Below are 16,850 nucleotides of genomic sequence, written 5' to 3' on the forward strand. Positions count from 1 at the left end.
GAACTTTGCTAGAGAAGACTCAATCTGACAGCTTGAAGTTCAGGCATTGTTAGAAACAATATCTCCTATGCTTTAAGGCTAGGACATCAACAACTAGTATCCTCTTTAAGAAATTGAATAGTCAGGGCACCTCGGTGGCTCAGTTGGTCAAGTGTCGGACTCTTGGTTTCAGCTCAGGCCCTGATATCAGGGCTGTGGGATCATGCCCTGTGTCAGGCTCTACTCTCAGTGCTGAGTCTGCTTGAGATTCTTTACCCACCCTCTCCCTTCCCTTCTGCTCCTCCCCTCGCTCATGTGCTCTCTCTCTCTCTCTATGTAGAATTTAAGAAATAAATCAAATAAGTAGACCAAAGTCAGACTAAGACATTAGCAAACAGATACTCCAGAAAAAAAAAAATTAAAAATAATCTGACACTTTCTATTAACAAAACAAAACAAAAATCTCCAAAATAGTCATCATGAAAATTGAAGAATTTCATTCACCAATTTTATGTTTCATATGCTTTTTGGGTTTTTGTTTTTGTTGTTGTCATTGGTGGTGGTGGTGGTGTTATTTTTAGTGTTTTTTTTTTTTCAAGTTTTTATCTGAATTCCAGTTAGCTACAATATAGGTGTACAGTATAGTGATTCAACACTTCCATACAATACGCCCATGCTCATCACAACAAGTGCATTCCTTAATCCCCATCACCTATTTAACTCAACCCCCTATTCACCTCCCCTCTGGTAACCATCAGTTTGTTCTCTGCAATTAAGAGTCTGTTTCTTGGTTTGCCTCTCTCTCTTTTTCCTTTCCTTTGCTCATTTGTTTTGTTTCTTAAATTCCACATATGAAATAAATATGGGGGGAACCCTAAACACACAATTATTATAAATGATATCTTCTTTACCTGTTGTTTTGGCCTCCCCAGATCCCATTGCATGTGGCTTAATACAATCTATGCAATAAATGTAGGTGTCTCATCACCCTCCTTCTAAGCCCAGCTCAAGGGTAGCTTTGTCACTTTCATTAGCCTAACATTTGGCCCATGTGCTGGCTGCAACCAAACAGTCATTGTGGGGGAAATCACTTCAAGATATTTTGTCCTTCCTCTTGACTCCCTGAAAATTAGGGGAAAAGTGTACCAAATGGCTAATATGGTTTGAGGAGGCTATTAAATGGAGGTGGGGATTCTAGATGTTTTTTTTCATTTGTTGAGGGAAGAGGTAGTACAAGACTCTTGTCAGATGATTCCAGGGTCCAAGAGCCCTTACTCTCAGGAAGTTCTTATTTAAGTGAAACTTAATTTCTCTTGCTGAAGTTTAAGCTCATTTACATTTGGTCTTTATTAATTTAAATAGTTCACCAATTTTTTCTCTTCTATTTTCTTTTAGAGGAGAGGAAGGATATTATATTAGAAAGAGCTTTTCTCTGCCAAAGTATCCCTGAATGACCAAAGCCAAATCCTTCTTTGTTCTTGATGTCAATTTCCTCATCTCTAAGTAAAAAAAAAAAAAAACAAAAAACCCAAAAAACAATGTTTTACTCAAAGAGTTGCTGTACCACTTAATTATGAAGCATCCATGGAAAGGGTAAGCACCTGTTTCTGACATATAGTAGGTGTACTCAACACACTGTTTTCTCAATCCTGTATCCTATGATGACAACACCAGTATCAGAACATCATAACCCAGATTTTCTGAATTCCAATCCAGTGTAGGAACAGTGATCATGATCATACTTCTGGGAATATCTGATTTGCAAAAGACTAGGAAATAGGAGTCAATGAGAAAAGGAGAGTTATTAGCCTTGAAAGCTGAGTAAAGGAGCCTGGACTCGATGCATAAATCAAGAAGTCTCTGGATTTCTTGAGTTGTTGAATGACAGGATGAATGTAATGGAGAATCAACATGTTTGAATCTCCTCTCAGAGTTTCCAAGAGGTGGTACTACTGTGATACCCCAGTTTAAATAATTTCTGGTTGTGCTTTCAACTTTTATTCTCTAAAGCTTTATTTCCAGAGACTTGGAAATTCCTTAAGCCCTGGCATGTCCAAAGTCTTAGCTGTCTGCTAATAGGCAGACTGCATCAGACAAAAGGAAAATGCCTTTATCTCTCCTCTTTCCCCCAGGGAAAGAAAAAAGAAAAAAAAAAGATGCAAAGTGAGTTGACATTTGAGAAAAAAGAAGAAAGGCATTTTCTGCACAAACAAAAGATTGGAAAGTGGTAACAACTGCTTAGGGGATTCAGAAAACTGAGCAGTAGAGTTGAGTTAGTGTTAACAGTAGCACATGACCTCCAGCCAACTCAATGGGACCAGCTACATCAATATGTGTGCTAGGCCCAGAACAACGATGGCACCCATGCTGCCTTACTCTGCTTCAATTAGGCCCTACATAATGAAATTAAACAACACTCTTCTAAATGACCAAGTGCCCTCAGAAGAAATCACAAAGGAATTTAGGAAATACTTTGAGATACATGAAATAGAAAACACAACATACCAAAACATATAGGATACAGCTAAAGCAGTGCTTAGCAGGAAATTTATAGTTTCAAATATTTTAAAATAAAATAGAAATTAAGTCATTTTCAGATAAACCAGAACATAGAAAAATGTTACTAGAAGATATATGAGAATTACTAAAGATACTCTTTCAGGCAGAAAGGACAGGATAGTAGACAAAAACTCAAATCTATATGAAAAAATAAAGGGCACTAGTAAAGGTGACTACATAGACAAATAAAAGAATATAAAATAATTTTTATTTGTAACTTCATCCTTCTATGTTTTTAAAAAGACATTAGCATTAAATAATAGACAAAAGATGTGTTGATGGCTGTTTAAAAGCTTAATTTGTATGATAATAACAGCATATAAGAAGGATAGAGGGAATGGAGGTATATTGGAGGGAAGTTTTTTTAATATAATATCAAAATAAAATTAGTTTAATAAAACTAGATTGTTTTAAGTGAAGAAGTTAACCAGGGCAACCACTAAGAAAGTAACCAAAAATATAGTTTTAAAATGGTACACTAGGTGCGCCTGGGTGGTTCATTCGGTTGAGCACCTGATTCTTGATTTTGTCTAAGGTCATGATCTCAGGGTGGTGTGATAGAGCCTTATGTTGGCTATATGCTCTGTGGAGAGTCTGCTTGAGATTCTCTCTCTCCCCCTCCCTCTGCCCCTCCTTCCATGCACATGCTCTCTCTCACTAAATAAATGAAATAAATCTATATAATAAAATAATAAAATAAAATAATAAAATGGTACACTAGATGACTCCAGAGTCAACCTGCCCAGACATGGCAGCTTCCAGGTTGCTGTCCTACTTCCGGGAGTTGGGGAAGAACATCATGTGCATGGACAGGAACTAGGCAGATCATACCAGGGAGATGCAGAGTTCAGTACTGAGCAAGCAGGTGTTCTTCCAGAGATGGTCCACCACTTATGCCCCCAAGGGCTTGCCATCCTCATGCCAGCCCATAGTTGCAACCTGCACCACAGCTGGAGCTGGGCATGGTGATGTGCAGGTGCTGTCACACCATCCCAGAGGCCTCAGCCATGGACTATGTGCCAGGCCATGCCAGAGACATGAAGGGAAAGAAGTGCAAGAAGAAGGGGCTGCCCTGGACTCTGGCCAAGAGCTTCATGGCCCCCTACCTTGTCAGTATGTTCATCCCCAAAGAGAAGATCCCTGAACCTCACAATCTGAAGCTCTGACTCAAGTTCAAAGGTGAACTCAGGCAGGAGGGTGAGACATCTTCCATGAACTTTTCCATTCCCCACATTATCAGCTATGTCTCTAAGATAATGACCTTGGAAGGAGATATCATCTTGACTGGGATGACAAAGGGAGTTGGAACCATTAGAGAAAACGATGAGATCCAGGCTGGCATACATGGGGTCATCAGTACAAGAGAAATCCTTAAAAGGTGGAAAGGCCAGAATATTGGGTCTATACAAAGCACCCTAACTTCTTAAGTTACAGGAAAGAAGGGAGCTAGACAGAAGCAAGCAAAGGTTATTAAATATAACAATTCTTTACTAAGAAACTAATTTTTAAATATGACTTAACTGGATTTTTATGACTTAGGAAAGATGGACCCTGCAGGGAAAATATGTTCTAGAAAAGATGGGCCAGAAATGGAAAGAAGAATGAATGCTTTTTAGGAAACAACCAAATTAAAGTTTTTGTGAAGCTTCCAAAGAGGAGACTTTATCAAAACAAATGTTCAGAACTTACTTACCTTTCCTAAAACTGGGCTGGATAGGACTTTGCAGTGGGTCATTCTGGGATCAGTAATTCAAAACATAAAATCTGCAAAGGAGGCTGAAAATCATATTTCCAAAATTTCCTTCATCATGATAATCATCTGAAGGTATTTGTAAAAATAAAATTTCCACATTAGTGGCCCATAACAAGCCACCGTATTAATTAGCAGAATTAATCTCCAGCACTCCCAAGTGATTCTCATCATGGATATGTGGAAAAACACTATTCTACATAATCAATTAATTTAAAATTTTATTTAATAACTGAACAATTAATGATGATTTATACTCATTTGTACAATGGCCTGTAGATTCTGAATTTGGAAAATAATTTTGAAACGATTGTTTTCCAAATAAATATGCTATCTTTTTTTATAATAAATAAATAAATAAATAGAATTTAATTAATTAATTACAAATAAAATGGTACACTCAAAAATACTCATTTAATACAAAAAGAAGGCAACAACAGAAAAATAGAAGAACAAAAAAGAAATAAGACATATAGAACATAAATAGTAGAATGACAGATATAAATCCAATATTGTCAGTAATTACATGAAATTTTAATGAATTCAACACACTAATTTAAAAGCAGAGAATGGTAGAATGGATTTTTAAAACACCACAAAACTATTTGCTGTTTACAAGGCACAGTTCAGATTCAAAGACACATATAGTTGAAAGTAAGAGGATGGGAAAAATTATATTACACAAACAGAAAGCTGGAGTGGCTATACTAAAATAAAATAAGCTTTAAGACAAAAAAAATGTTATTATATATAGTAAAAGACATGCTGTACAAATAAGAGAAAGTTTCATCAGAAAGATATAACACCTATGTTCTGAATAACAACAGAGTCTCAAACTGCAGGAAGCAAAAACTGGACAGATTGAAGAAAGAAATAGACAATTCACCAATAGGAGTTGAAGACATATATCTCACTTTCAATAATGGATACAATAATCAGAGATTTATAAGGAAATTCAAGATTTGATGAATACTATATGTCAGCTAGAACTAATACACATCTATACAATATTCAAGAGAGTATAAATACAAAATATTTCCAAACACACATGGAACATTATTAATGATATATAATATGAGGGATCATACAAATATCCTCAATAAAATTAAAATTATTGAAATTATAAAAGCATTGTCGAATCACACTGAAATGATATAATAAATTAATAAAAGAGAATTTGAGCACTGCACAAATATGGGAAATTAAAAAACATAGTTCAAATAACCAGTGTGTCCAAGAGGAAATCACAAGGAAAAATAGAAAATACTTTGAGAAGTGATAATAAAGCTACAACACACCAACCTTTTGGAATGCAGTTAGACCAATGGTCAGAGGTGAATTTATAGCTGAAAATGCCTATATTAAAAGAGAAAAATGATATCAAATCAACAAGTTACCATCCCACATAAAGAAACTAGTAAAGAAAAAACTAAATGCAGAGCAGCAAAATAAAGGTAGTAAGAATGATTATAGTGGAGATAAATAAAGAATAGAGAAATAATGGGCCATAGAGTTTAGGGTCCACATCTGGGCTCTCTATTCTGTTCCATTGGTCTATATGTCTGTCTTTGTGCCAGTACCATGCTGTCTTGATGATCATGGCTTTGTAATAAAGCTTGAAATCAGGCAACGTGGTGCCCCCAGCTTTGTATTTCTTTTTCAACATTTCCTTAATGATTCAGAGACTTTTCTGATTCCATACAAACTTTAGGGTTGTTTGTTCCCGCATTTTGAAAAATGTCATTGGAATATTGATCAGGATGGCATTGAAGGTGTAGATTGCTCTGGGTAGCATAGACATTTTAACAATGTTTATTCTTCTGATCCATGAGCATGGAAAGTTTTTCCATCTTTTTGTGTCTTCTTCAATTTCCTTCATGAGTGTTCTGTAGTTCCTAGAGTATAGATCCTTTACCTCTTTGGTTAAGTTTATTTCAAGGTATCTTATGGTTTTTGGTGCTATTGTACATGGAATAGTTTCTCTAATTTCTCTTTCTACAGTTGCATTGTTAGTGTATAAGAAAGCAACTGATTTCTGTGCATTGATTTTGTATCTTGCCACATTACTGAATAGCTGTATGACTTCTAGTAATTTGGGGGTGGAGTCTTTTCGATTTTCTGCATAAAGTATCATGTAATCTGTGAAAAGAGAGAGTTTGACTTCTTCTTTGCCAATTTGAATACATTTTAATTCTTTTTGTTGTCTGATTGCTGTTACTAGGACTTCTAGTACTATGTTGAACAATAGTGGCGAGAGTGGGCATCCTTGACAAGTTCCTAATCTTAAGGGAAAGGCTCTCAGCTTTTCCCCATTGAGGATGATATTCACTGTGGGTTTTTCATAGGTGGATTTTATGAAATTTAGGAATGTTCCCTCTATCCCTATACTCTGAAGACTTTTAATCAGGAAAAGATGCTGTATTCACAAAGCAGGAAAAAATATGCAATGGAAAAAGATAGTCTCTTCCATAAATGGTGCTGGGAAAATTGGACAGCTATATACAGAAGAATGAAAATCGACCAATCTCTAACACCATAAACAAAGATAAACTCAAAATAGATGGAAAACCTGAACGTGAGACAGAAAACCACCAAAATCTTAGAAGAGAACATAGGCAGTAACCTCTTTGACATCAGCGACAGCAACTTTTTTCAAGATACATCTGCAAAGGCTAGTGAAACAAAAGCAAAAATGATCTTTTCACATTTCATCAAGATAAAAAGCTTCTGCACAACAAAGAAAACAGTCAACAAAACAAAGAGGCAACCCACAGAATGGGAGAAGATTTTTGCAAATGACACTACAGATAAAGGGCTGGTATCCAAGATCTATAAAGAACTTCTCAAACTCAACACCCAAAAAACAAATAATCAAGTCAAAAAAATGGGCAGAAGACATGAACAGACAGTTCTCCAAAGAAGACATCCAAATGGCTAAGAGACACATGAAAAAATGTCCATCATCATTAGCCATCAGGGAAATTCAAATCAAAACCACATTGAGATACCACCTTACACCAGTTAGAATGGCAAAAATTGACAAGGCAAGAAACAACAAATGTTGGAGAGGTTGTGGAGAAAAGGGAACCCTTTTACACTGTTGGTGGGAATGCAAGTCAGTACAGCCACTCGGGAAAACAGTGTGGAGGTTCCTCAAAAATTTAAAAATAGAGCTACCCTATGACCCAGCAATTGTACTGCTGGGTATTTACCCCAAAGACACAGATGTAGTGAAAAGAAGGGCCATATGCACCCCAAAGTTCATAGCAGCAATGTCGGCAATAGCCTAACTGTGGAAAGAGCTGAGATGCCCTTCAACAGATGAATGGATCAAGAAGATGTGGTCCATATATACAATGGAATATTACTCAGCCATCAGAAAGGATGAATACCCAACTTTTATATCAGCATGGATGGGACTGGAGGAGATTATGCTAAGTGAAATAAGTCAAGCAGAGAAAGTCAATTATCATATGGTTTCAGTTCTTTGTGGAACATGAGGAATAGCATGGAGAACATTTGGAGAAGGAAGGGAAAAAGGAAGAGGGGAAATCGGAGGGGGAGAAGAACCATGAGAGACAATGGTCTCCAAGAAACAAACTGAGGGTTTTAGAGGGGAGGGGGTGGTGGGGGATGGCTTAGCACAGTGATGGGTATTAAGGAGAGCACATATTGCATGGAGCACTGGGTGTTAAATGAAAACAATGAATCATGAAACACTACCTCAAAAACTAATGATGTATTTTATGGTGACTAACATAACATAATAAAAGAAAAAAAAAAAGAAATAATAGGAAAATGAGCAAAACTAAAAGTTGCCCTTTTATTTATTTATTTATTTATTTATTTATTTATTTATTTACTTTTTAAAAAGGATGTGTATATTTATTTGAGGGGTAAGGGCAGAGGGAGAGAGAGAGAAAATTTCTTTTTTGTTTGTTTTATTCTCTTTTTTTATTATCTGATTTGGAAAAAATCTTTGTTTTTATTTTTATTATGTTATATTAGTCACCATACAGTACATGATTAGTTTTTGATGTGGTGATCCACGATCCATTGTTTTCGTATACCACCCAGTGCTCCATGCAGTACGTGCCTTCCTTAATACCCATCACTGGGCTAACGCATCCCCCCAACCCCCCCAAAACCCTGTTTGTTCCTCAGAGTCCATATTCTCTCATGATTCATCTCTCCCTCCGATTCCCCCCCTTTATGTTTCCCTTCCTTCTCCTAATGACTTCCATGCTGTTCCTTATGTTCCACAAATAAGTGAAACCATAAGATAAATGACTTTCTCTGCTTGACTTATTTCACTTAGTATAATCTCCTCAAGTCTCATCCATGTTGATGTAAAAGTTAGGTATTCATCCTTTCTGATGGCTGAGTAATATTCCATTGTATATATGGACCACATCTTTACCCATTCATCTGTAGAAGGGCATCTCAACTCTTTCCACAGTTTGGCTATTGAAGACATTGCTGCTATGAACATTAGGGTGCATATGGCCCTTCTTTTCACTACATCTGTGTCTTTGGGGTAAATACCCAGGAGAGCAATTGCTGGATCATAGGGTAGCTACATTTTTAGTTTTTTTTTTTTTTTTTTTTTTGAGGCACCTCCACACTGTTTTCCAAAGTGGCTTAACCAACTTGCATTCCCACAAACAGTGTAAGAGGGTTCCCCTTTCTCCACAACCTCTCCAACATTTGTTGTTTCTTTCCCTGTCCATTTTTACCATTCTAACTGGTGTAAGGTGGTATCTCAATGTGGTTTTGATTTGAATTTCCCTGATGGCTAATGATGATGGACATTTTTTCATGGGTTTGTTAACCATTTGGATTTCTTCTTTGGAGAAGTGTCTGTTCATGTTTTCTGCCCATTTTTTGACTTGATTATTAGTTTTTGGGGTGTTAAGTTTGAGGAGTTCTTTATAGATCTTGGATATCAACCCTTTATCTGTATTGTCATTTGCAAAAATCTTCTCCCATTCTGTGGGTTGCCTCTTTGCTTTGTTGACTGTTTCCTTTGCTGTGCAGAAGCTTTTTATCTTGGTGAAGTCCCAAAAGTTCATTTTCCATTTTGTTTCCCTTGCCTTTACAGACGTGTCTTGAAAGAAGTTGTGGTGGCCGATGTCGAAGAGGTTACTGCCTCTAGGATTTTGATGGATTCCTGTTTCACATTGAGGTCTTTCATCCACTTTGAGTTTATCTTTGTGTATGGTGTTAGAGAATGGTTGAGTTTCATTCTTCTGTATATAGCTGTCCAATTTTCCCAGCACCATTTATTGAAGAGACTGTCTTTTTTCCATTGCATATTTTTTCCTGCTTTGTCAAAGATTATTTGACCATAGAGTTGAGGGTCCATATCTGGGCTCTCTATTCTGTTCCATTGGTCAATATGTCTGTTTTTTTGCCAGTACCATGCTATTTTGGTGATCACAGCTTTTTAATATAGCTTGAAATCAGGCAACGTGATGCCAGAGCTTTGTTTTTCTTTTTCAACATTTCCTTGACGATTCAGGGTCTTTTTTGATTCCATACAAATTTTAGGATTGTTTCTTCCAGCATTTTGAAAAATGTCAATGGAATTTTGATCAGGATGGCATTGAAGGTATACATTGTTCTGGGTAGCATAGACATTATAGCACTGTTTATTCTTCTGACCCATGAGCATGGAAGGTTTTTCCATCTTTTTGTATCTTCTTTAATTTCCTTAATGAGTGTTCTGTAGTTCCTAGAGTATAAATCCTTTACCTCTTTGGTTAGGTTTATTCCGAGGTATCTTATGGGTTTTGGTGCTATTGTAAATGGAATCCTTTCTCCAATTTCTCTTTCTACAGTTGCATTGTAAGTGTATAAGAAAGCAACTGATTTCTGTGCATTGATTTAGTATCCTGCCACATTACTGAATTGCTATATGTGTTCTAGTAATTTGGGGATGGAGTCTTTCAGATTTTCCACATAAAGTATCATGTCATCTGCGAAAATAGAGAGTTTGACATTTCTTTGCCAATTTGAATACCTTAGATTTCTTGTTGTTCTCTGATTGCTGTTGCTAGACTTCTAGTACTATGTTGAACAATAGTGGTGAGAGTGCGCATCCTTGACGTGTTCCTGATCTTAAGGGAGATGCTCTCAGCTTTTCCCCATTGAGGATGATATTCACTGTGGGTTTTTCATACATGGATTTATGAACTTGAGGAATGTTCCCTCTATCTCTATACTCTGAAGAGTTTTAATCAGGAAAGGATGTTGTATTTTGTCAAATGCTTTTTCTGCATCAATTGAGAGGACTATATGGTTCTTCTCTCTCCTCTTATTAATGTGCTCTATCACATTGATTGATTTGTGAATGTTGAACCATCCTTGCATCCCAGGGATAAATCCCACTTGGTCGTGGTGGATGATCCTTTTAATGTATTGTTGGATCCTATTAGCTGGATTTTGTTGAGTATTTTGGAATCCATATTCATCAGGGATATCAGTCTGAAATTATCCTTTTTGATGGGGTCTTTGCCTGGTTTGGGGATTAAGGTAATGCTGGCCTCATAGAATGAGTTTGGAAGCTTTCCTTCTGTTTCTATTTTTTGAATCAGCTTCAGTAGAATAGGTATTATTTCTTCCTTGAATGTTTGGTAGAATTCCCCAGGGAATCCATCAGGCCCTGGACGCTTGGTTTTTGGGAGGTTCTTGATCACTGCTTCAATCTTGTTACTGGTTACTGGCCTATTCAGGTTTTCAATTTCTTCTTGTTTATTTCTTGGCAGCTTATAGGTTTCCAGGAAGGCCTCAATTTCATCCAGATTGCTCAGTTTACTGGCATATAGTTGTTGATAATAATTTCTAATAATTGTTTCTATTTCCTTGGTGTTAGTCATGATCTCTCCCCTTTCATTCATCATTTTATTAATTTGGGTCCTTTCTCTTTTCTTTTGGGTAAGTCTGGCCAGTGGTTTATCGATCTAATTAATTCATTCAAAGAACCAGCCTCTAGTTTCGTTGATCTGATCTACTGTGTTTTTGGTTTCTAATTCATGGATCTCTGCTCTAATCTTAAATATTTCTCTTCTAATGCATGGCTCAGGCATCATTTGTTGCTTTTTCTCTAGTTCCTTAAAGTGTAGAGTTACTTGGTGAATTCAGGTTTTTTCTTTTTTTTTTTTTCAGTGAGGCTTGGATGGCTATGTATTTCCCCCTTAGGACCGCCTTTGTAATGTCCTATAGGGTTTGGACTGATGTGTTTTCATTCTCATTGATTTCCATGAATTGTTTAAATTCTTCTTTGATTTCCTGGTTGACCCAAACATTCTTGAGCAGAGTGGTCTTTAGCTTCCAAGTGTTTGAATTTCTGCCAATTTTTCTCTTGTGATTGAGTTCCAATTTTAAAGCATTGTGGTCTGCACATATGCAGGGAATAATCTCAGTCTTTTGGTATAGGTTGAGACCTGATTTGTGACCCAGTATGTGGTCTATTCTGGAGAAAGTTCCATGTGTGCTTGAGAAGAATGAGTATTCTGTTGTTTTAGGGTGGAATGTTCTGTATATATCTATGAGGTCCATCTGGTCCAGTGTGTCATTCAAAGCTCTTGTTTCTTTGTTGATTTTCTGCTGAGATTATCTGTCTATTGCTGAGAGTGGAGTATTGAGGTCTCCTACAATTAACATATTGTTATCAATATGACTCTTTTGGTGGACAGTTGGCTTATGTAGATGGCTGCTCCCATGATGGGGGCATAGATATTTACAATTGTTAGATATTCTTGTTGGATAGACCGCTTAAGAATGATATAGTGTCCTTCTCTGTCTCTAACTACAGACTTTAGCTTAAAATCTAATTTTTCTGATATAAGAATTGCTACCCCTGCTTTCTTTTGAGGTCTGCTGACATGGAAGCTGGATCTCCATCCCTTCACTTTCAGTCTGGATGTATCTTTAGGTTCAAAATGAGTCTCTTGTAGACAGCATATGGATGGTTCCTCTCTTTTTATCCAATCTGCAACCCTGTGCCATTTTATGGGAGCATTTAGGCCATTCACGTTGAGAGTGTATATTGAAAGATATGAATTAATTGTCATGTTGCTTGTGAAGAAGTTGTTTTTAAGGGGGGCGGAGCAAGATGGCAGAGGAGTAGGAGACCTGGATTTCGTCTCCTCTCAGGAATTCAGCTGGATAGGGATCAAACCATTCTGAACACCTACAAACCCAACAGGAGATTGAAGAAAGAATAGCAACAACTCTCTGAACAGAAAAGCGACCACTTTCTGGAAGGTAGGACGTGTGGAGAAGTGAATCCGAGGTGATATTCGGGAGGATAGACGGCGGGGGAGGGCGCCTTCATTGGCCACTTCTGGCAAGTGATAGAGCTGCAGAGCACCAAATCAGAACTTTTAGAAGTTGGCTCCGTTGAGGGATGTCGCTCTGGTGGCTAAGCTGAGGGTGGAATCCTCACAGGACAGTGTGGTCTCAGGACCCTCGGGGTCACAGAAAGACCGGGGATGCCTGAGTGTGGCAGAGCTCCCAGGTATCAGAGCAGGGAAGCAGGCTGCAGAGATGGAGCTAGGCATGGGCTCTCAACTTGGGGTTGCCATACACCGTGATCCACGGCACAGTCGGGCCACTGCTCTTCTAGCAGGGACTCAACAAGTGGCAGATCCGGGAAGACTCCCCTTCCTCCTGCAGGGAAGAGCAGCGTGGGAGCACACCACAGGGATCTGCTGGGTTTGGAGACTCCACACCGAGTCGGGTGCCAGAGATAGTAATGCTCAGTCACAGGCCGGGTGAGCATGGAGTGTGGCCGGAGACCAGGGAGACGGGAGTGACTGACTGCTTTTCTCTGGGGGTGCACTGAGGAGCAGGCCCTGAGTTCTCGGCTCCTCTGGAGCAGAGATTGGGAGGCCACAGTTTTCACTCTCAGCCTCCAAAGATGTACAGAAAGCTTGCAGGGAACAAAAGCTCCCAAGAGCAAACCCGAGCAGATTACTTAGCCAGGACTGGGCAAAGGCAGGGCAATTCCGCCTCTGGCAAAGACATTTGAGAACCGTGGCAACAGGCCCCTCCCCAAGAAGATCAGCGAGAACAACCAGCCAAGACCAAGTTTACGGATCAATGAGAACGGCAGAACTCCAGCACTAGGGTAATACTGCACATAGAATCCATGGCTTTTTTACCATGATTCTTTAGTCTTTCAAAGTTAATTTTTTTTAAACTGTCTTTTCTTTTTTTTTTTTAATTTTTCTTTTTCCCTTTTTCAACCAACATCTTATCAATCCCTTTTTTTAAAAAACATTTTTATTTTTCATTTTTAGAGTCATATTCTTATCCCTTCATAGTAGTTACCCATATTTTTGGCATATATATAAGTTGTTCTCTCTTATAAACGTTGAGATAGTTTCTTCTAACAGATCAAAATATACCCTAAATCTCTAGTGTATGTTTTTCTCCTACTCTCCTGCCTGATCACATTCTCTCCCTGTGTCTTCTTTTTTTTTTTTTTAAATCCTCTTCTTTCTTTTTTCAAACAACTTCTTATCAATTCCTTTTATAAATTTTTTTATAATTTTTATCTTTACAGTCATATTACATCCCTTCATCATGTCAACCCTTATTTTTGTACATATATGTTTTTCTTTCTTTAAAATTTTGGGAGGCACTTTCTTCTAACAGACCAAAAAACACCCAAAATCTAGTGTGTGGCAATGATCTATGTACCAGCCTGATCATATTTGATCATATTCTGTTTTGTTTTGTTTTGTTCTGTTCTGTTTTTCTTAGTTTTTATCTTAATCTTTTTCTTTTCTTTTCTTTTTCTTTTTTCTCTCTTTCCCTTTCTTTTCCCCCTGCTTCAGGTCTTTTCTGATTTGTTTAGAGTACATTTTCTGGGGACATTGTTACCCTGTTAGCAGTTTGTTTTCTCATTAATCTATTCTCCTCTGGACAAAATGACAAGGCGGAAAAAATCACCTCAACAAAAAGAACAACAGGTAGTACTGACTGCCAGGGACCTACTCAATACGGACATTAGTACGATGTCAGATCTAGAGTTCAGAATCATCACTTTAAAGATGCTAGCTGGGCTTGAAAAAAATATGGAAGTTATTAGAGAAACCCTTTCTGGAGAAGTAAAAGAGCTAAAATCCAACCAAGTAGAAATCAAAAAGGCTATTAATGAGGTGCAATCAAAAATGGGGGCACTAACTGCTAAGATAAATGTGGCTGAAGAGAGAATCAGTGATATAGAAGACCAAATGATGGAAAATAAAGAAGCAGAGAAAAAGAGAGATAAACAACTACTGGATCATGAGGGCAGAATTTGAGAGATAAGTGATACCATAAGATGAAACAACATTAGAATAATTGGGATCCCAGAAGAAGAAGAAAGAGAGAGAGGGGCAGAAGGCATATTGGAGCAAATTATAGCAGAGAACTTCCCTAATTTGGGGAAGGAAACAGGCATCAAAATCCAGGAAGCACAGAGAACCCCTCTCAAAATCAAAAAAAAAATAGGTCAACACCCTGACATCTAATAGTAAAACTTATAAGTCTCAGAGACAAAGAGAAAATCCTGAAAGCAGCTCAGGAGAAGAGATATGTGACTTACAATGGTAGAAACATTAGATTGGCAACAGACCTATCCACGGAGACCTGGCAGGCCAGAAAGGACTGGCAGGATATATTCAGAGCACTAAATGAGAAAAATAAGCAGCCATGAATACTATATCCAGCTAGGCTGTCATTGAAAATAGAAGGAGAGATAAAAAGCTTCCAGGACAAACAAAAACTAAAGGAATTTGCAAACACAAAACCAGCCCTACAAGAAATATTGAAAGGGGTCCTCTAAGGAAAGAGAGAGCCTAAAAGCAACATAGACCAGAAAGGAACACAGACGATATACAGTAACAGTCAGCTTACAGGCAATATAATGGCACAAAATTCATATATTTCAATAGTTACCCTTAATGTAAATGGGCTAAATGCCCCAATCAAAAGACACAGGCTATCAGATTGCATTAAAAAACAAGACCCGTTGATATGCTGTCTACAAGAGACTCATTTTAGACCCAAAGACACCCTCAATTTGAAAGTGAGGGGGTGGAAAACCATTTGCCATGCTAATGGACACCAAAAGAAAGCTGGGGGGGCAATCCTTGGATCAGACAAATTAGATTTTAAACCAAAGACTTTAATAAGAGATGAGGAAGGACACTATATCATACTTAAAGGGTCTATCCAACAAGAAGATCTAACAATTGTAAATATCTATTCCCCTAACATGGGAGCAGCCAATTATATAAGGCAATTAATAACAAAGGCAAAGAATCACATTGAAAACAATAAAATAATAGTGGGGGACTTTAGCACCCCCCCTCACTGAAATGGACAGATCATCTAAGCAAAAGAACAACAAGGAAATAAAGACTTTAAATGACACACTGGACCAAATGGACTTCACAGATATATTCAGTATGTTACATTCCAAAGCCACAGAATACACATTCCTCTCTACTGTCCATGGAACATTCTCTGGAATCAATCACATCCTAGGTCATAAATCAGGTCTCAACTGGTATCAAAAGATTGGGATCATTCCCTGTCTATTTTCAGACCACAGTGCTTTGAAACTAGAACTCAATCACAAGAGGAAAGTCAGAAAGAACACAAATACATGGAGGCTAAAGAGCATCCTACTAAAGAATCAATGGGTCAATCAGGAAATTAAAGAAGGATTAAAAAGATTCATGTAAACCAATGAAAATGAGAACACAACTATTCAAAATCTTTGGGATGCAGCAAAGGCAGTCCTAAGAGGAAAGTATCTAGCAATACAAACCTTTCTCAAGAAACAAGAAAGGTCTCAAGTACACAACCTAACCCGACATCTAAAGGAGCTGGAGAAAGAACAGCAAATAAAGGCTAAACCCAACAGGAGAAGAGAAATAATAAAGATCAGAGCAGAAATCAATAAAATAGAAACTAAAAGAGGAGTAGAACAGATCAACGAAACTAGGAGCTTCTTTGAAAGAATTAACAAGATTGACAAACCCCTGGCCAGACTCATCAAAAAGAAAAGAGAAATGACCCAAATCAGCAAAATCATGAATGAAAGAGGAAAGATCACAACCAACACCAAAGTAAAGTGAAAGGATATAAAATCAATACACAGACATCAGTGGCATTCCTATACACCAACAACAAGACAGAAGAAAGAGAAATTAGGGCCTTAGTCGATCCCATTTACAATTGCACCCCAAACCATAAGATACCTAGGAATAAATCTAACCAAAGAGGCAAAGAATCTGTACTCAGAAAACTATAAAACACTCATGAAAGAAATTGAGGAAGACACAAAGAAATGGGAAAACATTCCCTGATCATGGATTCGAAGAACAAATATTGTGAAGATGTCAATGCTACCTAGAGCAATCTACACATTCAATGCAATCCCCATCAAAATACCATCCACTTTTTTCAAAGAAATGGAACAAATAATCCTAAAATTTTTATGGAACCAGAAAAGACCCTGAAAAGCCAGAGAAATGTTGAGAAAGAAAAGTAAAGCTGGTGG

At 37.5% G+C, this 16,850-nt stretch overlaps 1 pseudogene; it reads left to right on the top strand.

The window, feature by feature from the left end:
* Window positions 1–3,286: 3,286 nt before the first annotated feature.
* On the top strand, window positions 3,287–3,988 carry LOC123847000 (acylpyruvase FAHD1, mitochondrial-like; annotated as a pseudogene).
* Window positions 3,989–16,850: the final 12,862 nt, after the last annotated feature.

The sequence above is a fragment of the Mirounga angustirostris genome, unplaced genomic scaffold (genome assembly GCF_029215605.1).
Source record: "Mirounga angustirostris isolate CCGP_5_RB_7025 unplaced genomic scaffold, mMirAng1.0.hap1 SCAF_11, whole genome shotgun sequence".
Taxonomy (NCBI): Eukaryota; Metazoa; Chordata; class Mammalia; order Carnivora; family Phocidae; genus Mirounga; species Mirounga angustirostris.